This window comes from Capra hircus (assembly GCF_001704415.2).
Source record: "Capra hircus breed San Clemente chromosome X unlocalized genomic scaffold, ASM170441v1, whole genome shotgun sequence".
NCBI lineage: Eukaryota > Metazoa > Chordata > Mammalia > Artiodactyla > Bovidae > Capra > Capra hircus.
The window spans coordinates 1,351,391-1,365,614 of record NW_017189516.1 but is presented as its reverse complement, the minus strand read 5'-3'; the positions used below and the strand labels follow the sequence as shown (position 1 = coordinate 1,365,614).

The 14,224-nt window shown below is 39.2% G+C and overlaps 1 pseudogene; it reads left to right on the top strand.

The window, feature by feature from the left end:
- Positions 1-5,725: 5,725 nt before the first annotated feature.
- LOC102176207 lies at positions 5,726-12,366 on the top strand (annotated as a pseudogene).
- The last annotated feature ends 1,858 nt before the right edge of the window (positions 12,367-14,224 follow it).

The window sequence follows — 14,224 nt, the reverse complement described above, 5'->3', positions numbered from 1 at the left end:
TATTAAAAAATCAAAAAAAAAAAAAACTACAACAACAAAAAACAAACAAAAAACCAACAACCATCCAAAGACTATATATGCTGTTTGCCTTAAAAAAAAAAGTATTTTTTTTAAATAGTAATAGTAGGTTATAGAAATAAAAATTCGAGGAGAAATAGAAGACCTAACAATTAAAAAAAGTTAGGAAAAAAAAAGAAAAAAGAAAAACAAAACAAAACAAAAAAAAGGAATGATTTTAGAAATAGTAAAAATATATCTAGCCCTTCTCTGATGTGGGCCGTGTGGGATCACTTCCAAGGTGGTTCCCTCTGTTTAACTTCTTCTGTTTGCTGGTTTTTAGGCTCAGTAGTTCAGTCGCGCTGTGGGGAGGGGGGATGCTGCAAACAAATAGCACTGTCGTGTGCACACCGTGTCTCAGCCCCTCTTGACCTGTCCCTTCTCGCGGTGCACAAACCGCTTCGGCTCTACGATGCTCAGCTGGGAACTGTCTGGGGCTGGCCCTAGGCTGCGTGCACTTCCCCAGTCCAAGCCGCTCAGGTTCGGCGCTCAGTCAGCCCTCAGAGGCACAAATTCGGCTGGGACTGCGCTTTGTGTCCTTCCCAGGTCTGGGTAGCTCAGGAGTTTTGCGAGCGCGATCGCCGCGGCTTGTCACCTTTTCTGCCACTGCTGCTCAGCTTTCTGGGTGGACCGCTGGCACCCCCTGTGAGGCAGATTGTGACTGTCCAGCACCCCCAGAAGTCTTAGCAAAGAAGCCTGCTTGCAGTTAGGTAAGTAAAGTCTCTCTGGGTCTGCAATTGCTCCTTTCCAGTCCTTATGGCTCTGGCTGCCTGTCCCCAGCTGGGGATGGTCTGCAGCCGGCTTTTTCCGTTCTGTCCTTTGTTCTGTGCTCGGTCCTGGCGGTGTCTTATGTTCGAGCTTTTCGCGTGGTAGCTATCCCACAGTCTGGTTTGCTAGCCCAATTTAGATCGTTCTGGTTGCACGTGGGGCGTTCCTGCCCAATTCTTACAAAGCTCTGCAGCCCGCACCTCCCACGCGCCCCTGCCCTGCCCCCACTTCCCAATGGCAGATGCAGGTGTCTGTGGTGCTTTTCCGCTGGGGGAGTTACTGTTGGGCTTGTAATCTCTTGGATTTAATTATTTATCTATTTTTCCCTCCTGTTATGCTGCCCTCTGTGTTTCCAAGGCTCGCCACAGACTCGGCAGGGAGAGTGCCTCCCGGTGTCTGGAAACCTCTCTTCTTAACATTCCCTTCCCAGGACGGGCTTCCCTTCCCAGGACGGAGCTCCCTCCCCACCTCCTTTGTCTCCTTTTTCGTCTTTTATATTTTTTCCTACCTGTTTTTGAAGACAATGGTCCGCCTTTCTGGTTGCCTGATGTCCTCCGCCGGCCCACAGAAGTTGTTCTGTGGAGTCTGCTCGGCCTTGAAATGTTCCCTTGAGGAACCTGTGAGGGAGAAAGTGGTCTTCCCATCCTATTCCTCCGCCATCTTTACAGTTCCTCTATCCCTTTTAAACTTTAATAAAACTCTATTGCACAAAATCTCTGAGTGATCAAGCCTCGTCTCTGGCCCTGGATTGAATTCTTCTCCTCCAGAGGTAAAGAATCCTGGCATCTTTTCGTGGTTCAGCAACAACCTTTCATAAACAACAAAGACAAAAATACAAGCTAAATCATCAGCAGACATGACTGCTACCTCACAGCCCTGCCCATCAGAGGGACAAAAAATTTTACTTCCTTCCACCAGAAAGCAAGCACAAGTCACACCCAACATGAATCTTACACAAACAACCGGAGCAACCATACCTACTGAGAGAAGAAACCAAAAGGAAAAAGGTATTTGCCCTCAAGGCTTGGGAAAAAGAGGCCTCAAATACAATTAAAAAAAAAAAAACATGTAAAGGCAGATAAATATTGCAAAAATTAAGGAGCAACCTAGAAAACACAAGTCCAAGTAAACAAAGAGAAAATAGGCAAACTATCTGAAATAAGAATTCAGAGTAATGATAGTAAAGATGATCCAAAACCTTGAAAATGCAATGAAGAAAATGCAAGAATCAATTAACACATTTAACAAACACCTAGAAGAAATAAAGAATAAACAGAGACAAACAATGCAATTACTGACATTAAAAATACTCTATAAGGAATCAGCAGAATATCTGAGGCAGAATGGAAAAGTGAGCTGAAAGACAGAATGGTAGAAATAACTGCTGAAGAGCAGAATATAGGAAAAAGAATGAAAAGAACTGAGGATAGTCTCAGAGATGTCTGGGACAATATTAAATGCACCAACATTCATATTATAGGGGTACTGGAAGAAGAAGAGGAAAAGAAAGAGTATAAAAAATTTTTTGAAGAGATGATAGTCAGAAATGTTCTCAACCTGGGAAAGGAAATAGTCAATTAAATCCAACAAGCACAGGGAATCCAATACAGGGTAAACCCAGGGAGAAACATGCCAAGAAACATACTAATCAAATTGTAAACAATTAAATACAAAGAAATAATATTAAAAGTAGCAAGGGAAAAGCAGCAAGTAACATACAATGGAAATCCCACATGCTTAACAGCTGACCTTTCAGCAGAAGCTCTGCAGGCCAGAAGGGAATGGCAGGGTATATTTAAAGTACTGAGAGGGAAAAATCTACAACAAAGATTACTCCACCCAGCAAGCACCCCTTTGAAAACTGATGGAGAAATCAAGAGATTTACAGACAAGCAAAAGTTAAATGAATTTAGTACCTCCAAACCAGTTTTGCTTCTTTGGTGGCTCAGAGGTTAAAGCGTCTGCCTCCAATGAGGGAGACCTGGGTTCAATCCCTAGGTCAGGAGGATTCCCTGGAGAAGGAAATAGCAACCCACTCCAGTATTCTTGCCTGGAGAATCTCATGGACAGAGGAGCCTGGTAGGCTGTAGTCCACTTGCTCGCAAAGAGTCGGACACAACTGAGCGACTTCACTTTCACTTTCAAACCAGTTTTACAATAAATGATAAAGGAGTTAGATAGACAGGAAACATAAAAGAAAAAAAAAAAACCTACAGAAACAAATCCCAAGCAATTAAGAAAATGGCAATAGGAGCACTGTTGTTGTTTAGTCACACAGTCAAGTTCAGCTATTTGAGACCCCATGGGCTGAATCATGCCAGGTTTCCCTTCACTACCTCCCAGAAGTTGCTCAAACTCATGTCCATTGAGTCGGTGATGCCATTCAACCATCTCATCCTCTGTCATCCCCTTCTCCTCCTGCCTTCAATCTTTCCCAGCATCAGTGTCTTTTTAAACAAGTCAGCTCTTTGCATCAGAGGACCAATTGAAGGTTCAGCTTCAGTATCAATCCTTACAGTTAATATTCAAGGTGGATTTCCTTTAGGATTGACTTGCTTGATCTTGATGTAAAGGCTATATATGGCAAACCCACATCAAACATTTTTCTCAACGGTAAAAAAAAAAAAAATTGAAAACATTTCCTATAAGATCAAGAACAAGACAAGGGTGCCACTCTCACCACTATTATTCAACATAGTTTTGGAAGTCCCAGCTATGGCAATCAGAGAATGTGAATAAATAAAAGGAATTCAGAATGGAAAAGAAGAAATAAAACTCTCACTGTTTGCAAATGACATGATACTATATATAAAAAACCCTAAAGATACTATCAGTAAATTACTAGAGCTAATCAGTTTATTTAGCAAAGTTGCAGGGTACAAAATCAGTATAGAGAATTTACTTGCATTCCTTTGTCAGTTTTCAGTTCAGTCACTCATTCATGTTCAAATCTTTGTGAGCCCATGGAGTGCAGCATGCCAGGGTTCCGTGTCTATCGCCAACACCCAGAGCTTGCTCAAACTCATGTCCATAAAGTCATTGATGCCCTCCAATCATCTCATCTTCTGTCATTCCTTTTTTCTCCTGCTTTCAGTCTTTCCCAGCATCAGGGAATTTTCCAGTGAGTCAGTTCTTCTCATCAGGTGGCCAAAGTATTGGAGCTTCATTTTCAACATCATCCTTCCAATGAATATTTAGGACTGATTTCCTTTAGGATTGACTGGTTTCATCTCCTTGTAGTCCAAAAGAATCTCCTTTATACTAACAACGAAAACTTGGAGAAATTAAGGAATCAATCACATTTACCACTGCAACAGAAAGAATAAAATATCTAGCAACAAACATATCTAAGGAGACAAACGATCTGTATACAGAAAACTATAAGACACTGAGGAAAGAAATCAAAGACCACATAAACAGATGGAAAGATACACCATGTCACTGTATTGGAAGAATCAAGATTGTGAAAATGACTATACTACCAAATGCAATCTACACATTCAATATGTTCCCTATCAAATTACAAATGGTATTTTTCACAGAACTAGAACAGAAAATTTCACAATGCATATGGAAACACAAAAGACCACAAATAGCCAAAGCAATCTTGAGAAAGAAGAATGGTGCTAGAGGAATCAACCTTCCTGACCTCAGACAGTATTACAAAGCTACAGTTATCAAGACAGTATGGTACTGGTACAAAAACAGAAATATAGACCAATGGAACAAAATAGAAAAACCAGACATAAGCCCACAAACCTATGGGCAGGTCATCTTTGTCAAAGGAGGCAAGAATATACAATGGGGAAAAGATAGTCTGTTCAATAAGTGGTGCTGGGAAAACTGGACAGATACATGTAAAAAAAATGAAATTAGAATACTTCTTAACAACATACACAAAGATAAACTCAAAATGGATTAAAGACCTAAATGTTAGACCAGAAACTATAAGACTCTCAGAGGAAAACATGATATGATAATTCACACAAGATCTTCCATGACCCACCTCCTAGACTAATAGAATTTAAAACAAAAATAAAAAAGTGGGACCTAATTAAACTTAAACACTTTTGCATAGCAAAGGAAACTATAAACAAGGTGAAAATACCACCCTCAGAATGGATGAAAATAATAGGAAATGAAACAGCTGACAAAGGATTAATTTCCAAAATATACAAGCAGCACATAGAAGTCAATACCAGGAAAACAAACAACCGAGTCAAAAAGTAAAAGAATATAAACAGACATTTATCCAAAGAAGACATGGGCAGATGACTAATAAGCACATGAAAAGATGTTCAATACATCTCATTATTATAGAAATGCAAATCAAAACTACAAAGAGATATCATCACACCAGTTAAAATGGCCATCATCAAAATGTCTAGAAACAGTAAATGCTGCAGAAGGTATAGAGAAAAGGGAACCCTCTTGCACTGTTGGTGGGAATGTAAATTGATACAGCCACTAAGGAAGACAGTATGGAGATTCCTTAAACTAGAAATAAAACCACTGTAGGACTGTATATCCAACTTCTAGCCATATACCCTGAGGAAACCAAAACTGAAAAAGACAAATGTACTCCAATGTTCATTGAAACACTATTTACAACAGCTAGTACATGGAAGCAACCTAGATGTCCATCAATAGATGAATGGATAAGAAAGCAGTGGTACATACATACAATGGAACATTAATCAGCCTTAAAAAAGAAAGCATTTGAGTCAGTTCTAATGAGATTGATGAACCTAGAGCCTATTATACAGAGTAAAATAAGTGAAAAAGAGAAAAGGAAATATCATATACTAATGCATATATATAGAATCTAGAAAGATGGTACTGATAAAATTATTTTCAAGGCACCAATGGAGACACAGACATAGATTACAGACTTATGAACATGGAGTGGGGGAAGGAAGGAGAGGATGGGCTGTATGGAGAAAGTAACATGGATTACCACAGGTAAAATGAATAGCCAATGAGGGGGTGGGAGATATTGCTATGATTTATATCAAGGAGTCTTCTGCCTATGTCTCTAAATGTTTTATATTACATTTATGTTTTTAATTAATTTTTACTTTATTTTTGTATACAGTATTAGGGAGTGTTCTAAATTCATTCTTTTACATGTCTCTGTCCAGTTTTGCCTGTCTCACTTATTAAAGAGATGGTCTTTTCTTCATTATATATTCTTGCCTTCTTTATCATAGGTTAGGCAGCCAGAGGTGCATGGGTTTATCTCTGGACTTTCTATCGTGTTCCATTTACCTAAATTTCTGTTTTAGCACAAATAACATACTATTTCTATGACTGTAGTTTTCTAGTCTAATCTGAAGTCAGGGAACCTGATTCCCCTATTCCATTCTTCTTTCTCAAGATTTCTTTCACTATTTGGGGTTTTTACTATTTCCATACAAATTGCAAAGCTTACTGTTCTAGTTCTATGAAAAATGCACTTGGTAATTTGGGATTGCTTTGAGTCTGTAAATTGCTTTGGGTTGTATAGTCATTTTCTCAACATTGATTCATCCAGTCCAAGTATATGGTATATCTATCCATTTGTTTGTGTCATCTTCTATTTCTTTCATCAGTATTCTATTTTTTTCTGAGTACAGTTATTTTCCCACCTTAAGTAGGTTTATTACTAGGTATATTGTTCTTTTAAATCAATGGAAAGTGGGATTGTCTCTGTAAAATATTTTTCTGATCATTCATTGCTAGTGGATAGGAATGTAATAGATATCTGCATATTAATTTTCTATCCTGTGATTTTACCAAATTTATTGATGAACTCTAGTAGCCTTCTGCTGGCATCTCTAGAATTTTTTATATATAGTATCATGTGATCTGCAAACAGTAACAATTTTACTTTTTCTTTTCCAAATTTGATTCATTTTCTTTCTTTTTTACCCCTCTGATTGCCATGGCTAGAACTTCCAAAACTATGTTAATGAAAGTGGCAAGAGTGGACATCTTTGTATTGTTCTTGATCTTAGAGGAGATGTTTTCAGATTTTCATCATTAAGAATTATGTTCTCTGTGGGTTTGTCATATATGGCCTTTATTATGTTGAAGTAGGTTTCATCTAAACCCACTTTTTGTAGACTTTTTCTTTATCATAAATGTGTGTTGAATTGTGTTAAAAGTTTTTTCTTCATGTATTCACAAGATCATGTGATTCATGCTTCACTTTTTTTAATGTGCTGTATCACACTGACTCTCCACATTCAAGGAGCTGCGGCTGTGCAGGCACAGGAGGGCCGAGAGGAATACTCCATGTTTAAGGTCAGGAGGGGTGGCGGTGAGGGGATACCCCTTGTCCAAGGTAAGGAGCAGCAGCTGTGCTTTTCTGGAGCAGCTGTGAAGAGATACAAATAGCTGTGAAAAGAAGAGAAGTGATGAACAAAAGAGAAAAGGAAAGATATAAGCATCTGAATGCAGAGTTCCAAAGAATAGCAAGAAGAGAAAAGAAAGCCTTCTTCAGCAATCATTGCAAAGAAATAGAGGAAATGAACAAAATGGGAAAAACTAGAGATTTCTTCAAGAAAATTAGAGATACCAAGGGAATATTTCATGCAGAGATGGGCTCGATAAAGGACAGAAATTGTATGGACCTAACAGAAGCAGAAGATATTAAGAAGAGGTGGCAAGAATACACAGAAGAACTGTACAAAAAAGCTCTTCATGACCCAGATAATCATGATGGTGTGATCACTCATCTAGAGCCAGACATCCTGGAATGTGAAGTTAAGTGGGCCTTAGGAAGCATCACTATGAACAAAGCTAGTGGAGCTGATGGAATTCCAGTTGAGCTATTTCAAATCCTGAAAGGTGATGCTGTGAAAGTGCTGCGCTCAATATGCCAGCAAATTTGGAAAACTCAGCAGTGGCCACAGGACTGGAAAAGGTCAGTTTTCATTCCAATCCCAAAGAAAGGCAATGCCAAAGAATGCTAAAACTACTGGACAATTGCACTCATATCACACACCAGTAAAGTAATGCTCAAAATTCTCCAAGCCAGGCTTCAGCAATACGTGAACTGTGAACTTCTGGATGTTCAAGATGGCTTTAGAAAAGGCAGAGGAACCAGAGATCAAATTGCCAGCATCCAAATTGCTGGATCATGGAAAAAGCAAGAGAGTTCCAGAAAAACATCTATTTCTGCTTTATTGACTGTGCCAAAGCCTTTGACTGTGTGGATCACAATAAACTGTGGACAATTCTGAAGGAGATGGGAATACCAGACCACCTGACCTGCCTCCTGAGAAACCTTCATGCAGGTCAGGAAGCAACTGGCACAGTTAGAACTGGACATGGAACAACAGACTGGTTCCAAATAGGAAAAGGAATATGTCAAGTTTGTATATTGTCACCCTGCTTATTTAACTTATATGCAGAGTACATCATGAGAAATGCTGGGCTGGAGGAAACACAAGCTGGAATCAAGATTGCTGGGAGAAATATCAATAACCTCAAAGAATTAGATGACACCACCCTCACAACAGAAAGTGAAGAGGAACTAAAAAGCTTCTTGATGAAAGTGAAAGAGGAGAGTGAAAAATTTGGCTTAAAGCTCAAGATTCAGAAAATGAAGATCATGGTATCTTGTCGCATCACTTCATGGGAAATAGATGGGGAAATAGTGGACACATTGTCAGACTTTATTTTTGGGGGCTCCAAAATCACTGCAGAAGGTGATTGCAGCCATGAAATTAAAAGAAGCTTACTCTTTGGAAGGAAAGTTATGGCCAACCTAGCTATCATATTCAAAAGCAGAGACATTACTTTTCCAACAAAGGTCCGTCTAGTCAAGGCTATGGTTTTTCCAGTAGTCGTGTATGAATGTGTGAGTTAGATGGTGAAGAAAGCTGAGCACCAAAGAATTGATGCTTTTGAACTGTGGTGTTGGAGAAGACTCTTGAGAGTCCCTTCGACTGCAGAGAGATCCAATCAGTCTATTCTGGAGATCAGTCCTGGGTGTTCTCTGGAAGGACTGATGCTAAAGCTGAAACTCCGGTAGTTTGGCCACTTCATGTGAAGAGGTGACTCACTGGAAAAGACTCTGATGCTGGGAGGGATTGGGAGCAAGAGGAGAAGGGAGCGACAGAGGATGAGATGGCTGGATGGCATCACTGACTCGATGGATGTTAGTTTGAGTGAACTCCGGGAGTTGGTGATGGACAGGGAGGCCTGGCATGCTGCAATTTATGGGGTAGCAAAGACTCAGACATGACTGAGTGACTGAAATAAACTGATCACACTGATTGAGATTCATATATTGAAGAATCCTTACATATCTAGGATAAACCCCACTTGGTCAATGCATATGAGTCTTTTAATGTGGTATTGGATTCTATTTGCTAGTGTTTTGTTGAGGATCTTTGCATTTATGTTCCTCAGTTATATTGTCCCATAATTTTCTTTATTTGTCATCTTTGTCTGGTTTTGGTATCAAGGTAGTGGTGGCCTCTAGAATCAGCTTAAAGTGTTCCTTCCTCTGCATTTTTGTGAAGATTTTTATAAGAATAGGTATTAAGTCTTTTCTAAGTATTTGATAGAATTAGCCTGTGAAGACATTTAGCACCAGGCTTTTGTTTGTTGGAAGATTCTTTTTAATTTATTTATTTAAATTGGAGAACAATTGGGCTTCCCCAAGAGCTCAGTAGGTAAAGAATCTGCCTGTAATGCAGGAGACCCCAGTTTGATTCCTGAGTCAGGAAGATCTGCTGGAGAATGGATAGGCCACCCACTCCAGTATACTTGGGCTTCCCTTGTGGCTCAGCTGGTAAAGAATCTGTCTGCAAGTGGGAGACCTGGGTTTGATCCCTGCATTTGGAAGATCCCCTGAAGAAGGGAAAGGCTACTCCAGTATTCTGGACTGGAGAATTCCATGGACTTTATAGTTCATGGGGTCACAAACAGTCAGACACGACTGAGTCTGACATGGACATTACTGACTAATTTAAATTTATTTATTAAACATTTGAAACTTGTGGGAAAACTATGATTAGTGTCATGATACCCTGGTATAGTTTGGTGGGTTTTAGCATCTAATCTAAGCACAGAAGATTATATAAAGTGAGTGCCTTCAACTGATGTGCTCTCTAATGAATTTCACACACCTCATGATGCAGCATTTTTCCTGTCTAGGCCAGTGTATGCACACCATATTTCATCAAAGTATCACAAACTTAAAAAATCAGGGAAGGGAAGTAAACAGCAGCATAAAGTTCATAAGTACATCACATCATATGAAATGGTGATGGCTCCTGTTCATGAAGCAGTGGTTTCCTTACATGTTTCCAAAGTCTGGGATGACATCAGTCCTCAATTCTATGCCACATTCTGGTCATTGACAATATATGACCTTGCAGTTCCACATACCAGCTATGAACGGGAAGTCAATAAACTTAAAATCCAGATGAAAGCAATTGATGACAATCAGGAAATGCCTCCAAATAAAAATAAAAAAGAGAAGGAGTGATGTACTGCCCTTCAGGACAAGCTTCTCGAAGAAGAAAATAAACAGATGGAACATGTATGGAGAGTTCTGCAGAGACTGAAACTGGAAAAGGACAACTGGCTTTTAGCAAAATCTACCAAAAATGAGACCGTCACAAACTTTCTACAGCTGTGTATATTTCCTCGATATATTTTTTCAGCAATTGATGCTATTTACTCATTTTGTTGAATTGGTACATCAACAGAAAACTCCAAATTTTTCCACACTTCTTTGCTATGATCGTGTTTCCTATGATTTAATTTATATGGTCACAATCTGTACTGAAAATGAAGCTAGTCAATATGGGAGATCCCTTTGCTGCATGTTAGAGACTGTGACCAGGTGGCACAGTGATAGAGCCACATATGAAAAATAATGTGTAAATTATCCAGGATTCCTTACTATATTACAAGCAACTGGATTTGATGGTGGAAATAAAGCTGATCAATTAGACTATGAAAATTTTCAACATGTTGTACACAAATGTCATTACAAAGTAACCAAGGCATCGGTACATTGCCTTGAAACAGGCGAATATACTCACATCGGGAATATCTTGATTGTGCTAACAAAAATACTTCCTTGATACCCAAAGTTTTGAATCTGGGTCAGGCTTTGGAAAGAAGAGTGCATAAAATCTGTCAAGAGGAAAAAGAAAAGAGGTCAGATCTATATGCATTGGCTATGGGCTACTCTGGGCAGTTGAAAAGTAGAAAGTCATACATAATACCTGAAAATGAGTTTCATCACAAAGACCTCCCTCCAAAGAATGCAGTTGCCAGTGTACAAAATGGGCCTGGTGGTGGGCCTTCTTCATCGTCTATCGGAAGTGTATCTAATTTGGACAAAAGCAGTACCGAGGATATTGATAAATCAAGGGAGAGATCTCAGTGTGGTGTGAAAGCTGTTGATAAAGCTTCTAGTTTCACACCAAAAGGGAATTCAAGTAATGGAAACAGTGGCTCTAATAGTAGCAAAACTGTTAAAGAAAATGACAAAGAGAAAGAAAAAGAGAAAAAAGACTTCAGCTACTACTCCAGAGGCCTCAGTACTTGATAAAGATGGTAAAGAAAAACCAAAGGAAGAACGGCCAAATAAAGATGAAAAAGCAAGAGAGACGAAGGAAAGAACACCTAAATCTTACAAAGAGAAAGAAAAATTCAAAAAGGAAGAAAAAGCTAAAGATGAGAAATTCAAGACGACTGTCCTGAATATAGAATCAAAGTCAACTCAAGAAAAGGAAAGAGAGAAAAAGCCGTCCAGAGAATGAGATATAGCAAAGGAAATGAAATCAAAGGAAAATGTTAAAGGAGGAGAAAAAACACCAGTTTCTGGGTCCTTGAAGTCATCTGTTCCCCCTTCAAATATTGCAGAGCCTGAAAGGGAACAGAAACGTCACAAAATTGATACCCATTATTCTCCATCACATTCCTCAACAGTAAAGAACAGTCTCATCGAACTCAAGGAGTCTTCAGCAAAGCTCTACATTAATCATACTCCTCCACCACTGTCCAAGAGTAAGGAGAGAGCAATGGACAAGAAAGATTTGGACAAGTCAAGGGAAAGATCCAGAGAAAGAGGGAAAAAAGATGAAAAACACAGGAAAGAGTGGAAAAGGGATCACTCAAACAATGACTGAGAAGTGCCACCAGACTTAACCAAGACGTGGAAAGAGGAAAGTGAAACATTGGGGGTTTCAAAATACAAAAGTGAAAGTCCATGTGAGTCTCTTTATCCAAATGAGAAAGACAAGGAAAAAAAAAAAATAAGTCAAAATCTTCAGGCAAAAATAAAAGGCGGCGACTCATTTAAATCTGAAAAGATGGATAAAATCTCCTCTGGTGGCAAAAAGGAGTCCAGGCATGATAAAGAAAAGATAGAAAAGAAGGAGAAATGGGACAGTTCCAGAGGAAAGGAAGAGAAGAAACGTCATAAGTCCTCGGACAAGCACAGATAATGAAGACTTTCAATCAAGGGTGTGGACAGACCCCTAAGCTGAAAGTCTCGCAGAGCAGGATGCCAAAGCTACATGCGTCACTCTCAGAATGATATCACCCATAATTGAGAGGTTCTAGTGCTGCCCATTTAATGGGAATCTGCTTTAAATCAGAAGATGAACACACACCACCATCCTCTTGATGAGACATTCCAAGGTCATTGGTTTTCAGAACATTATTTTCACCTCCAGGCAGTTTCTTGCAGCAAGGTCCCTGTGCATACAATTTTTACCTGAGGTTTGCAATTCAGAAGCAGTATCTAATAAAAATTTCGCTGACTGTTTAGTTCATTGTTCTTTCTCAGAAAGGAGAGGAAATCACATCCTGGAACAAGTCCCTTAATTTTGTAGATAGGCTGTATTTGTGTGCTAACTTTTATGAATTTTACAATATTGGTATGATTATATTGCTTGAGGATTTTGGCTTCTTGTAAAAAATTTAATTTCAGTTCCTGGGAAAGATCATCTTCACATGTTCTAACAGTGATACCAATTTTATCTTTTAATGTGCCCCTAAATGTGTCATCAAAATTTCCCTTGCCCAGTAATTATGACAGCTTCATGATTGAGATGAAGAAGACAGTGGCAACCCACTCCAGTACTCTTGCCTGGAAAATCCCATGAACGGAGGAGCCTGGTAGGCTGCAGTCCATGGAGTCACTAAGAGTTGGACACGACTGAGCGACTTCACTTTCACTTACTTTACAATATTGTGATGGCTTTTTGCCATACATTAACATGTATCATCCGTGGGTAAACATGTGTCACCTCATCCTGAACCACCCTCCCACCTCCCTCTCCTTGTTAGATAGTTTTAATCACAGTTTTAATTTCAGTTCTTGTGATTGGTTTGTTGACATTTTTTATTTCTTTCTGGTTCAGCCTTAGAAAGTTGTTTCTAAGAAGCTGTCCATTTCTTGTAGGTTGTCCATTTTATTGGCATGTACTTACTTATAGTAATCTCTTATATCCTTTCTTTTTCTGTGATATTTGTTGCAAGTTCTTTTTAATTTCTATCAATCTTTTTATTGATTTGAATCTTCTCTGTTCATCTTGATGAGTTTGGCTAAAGGTTTGTCAATTTTGTTTATCTTCTCAAAGAGCCAGATTCTGATTTCATTGATCTTTGCTATTGTTTTCTTTGTTTATTTATTTCTGCTCTGAATTTTATGATTTCTTTCCTTCTACTAATTTTAGGTTATTCTTTCTCTAGTTGCTTTAGGTGCAAGATTAGGTGCAAGATTTGTAACATTTCTTGTTTCCTGAGGTAAGATTATATTGCTTTAAAAACCCCTTTTAGAACAGCATTTTTCTGCATCCCATAGGTTTTTGTCATCATGTTTTCATTGTTATCTGATTCTAGGTAATTTTTTTAATTTTCTCTCTCTCTTTTTTTTAAGTTATATCTTCTTTTTTTTTTTGTAGCATATTGTGCAAGTATGCCACCCAGTTGGGGGTTTTGGGGAGGTGATGGCATGGGTTTGGGAGCCAGTTCCAGCAAATCTCCTTGCTAGTGTCCAGGGGGACTGAGGCCATGACATGAGGAGAGAAGCTGCAATGGCAGGCCTGCCCTTTGCATATCACTCAGCAATGGTGCTTTGCCTCTCTAGTGGTCTGAGCTTCCTCTATGAGCATTCTTCATTTTGGAGCCCCTCATTCTTGTCTTCTCAGGCCGTCTCCTCACAGTCACCATCAGTCCCCTTCTTGGGTCTGCTCTCCAATCCCTGTGTTCCAGCATCTAGTCCCTGTTTACACCAGCTTGACACCTGTGTCAGGATGGGGCATACAGGGCTATGGTACAGACCATTTGTGCAGGTCTCACTCTATTCTGCATGCCACTGACCATTTGCTACACTATCCTCCAAGCGCCTCAAGTTCCCTTTCTGTCCAGTTGATCCCTC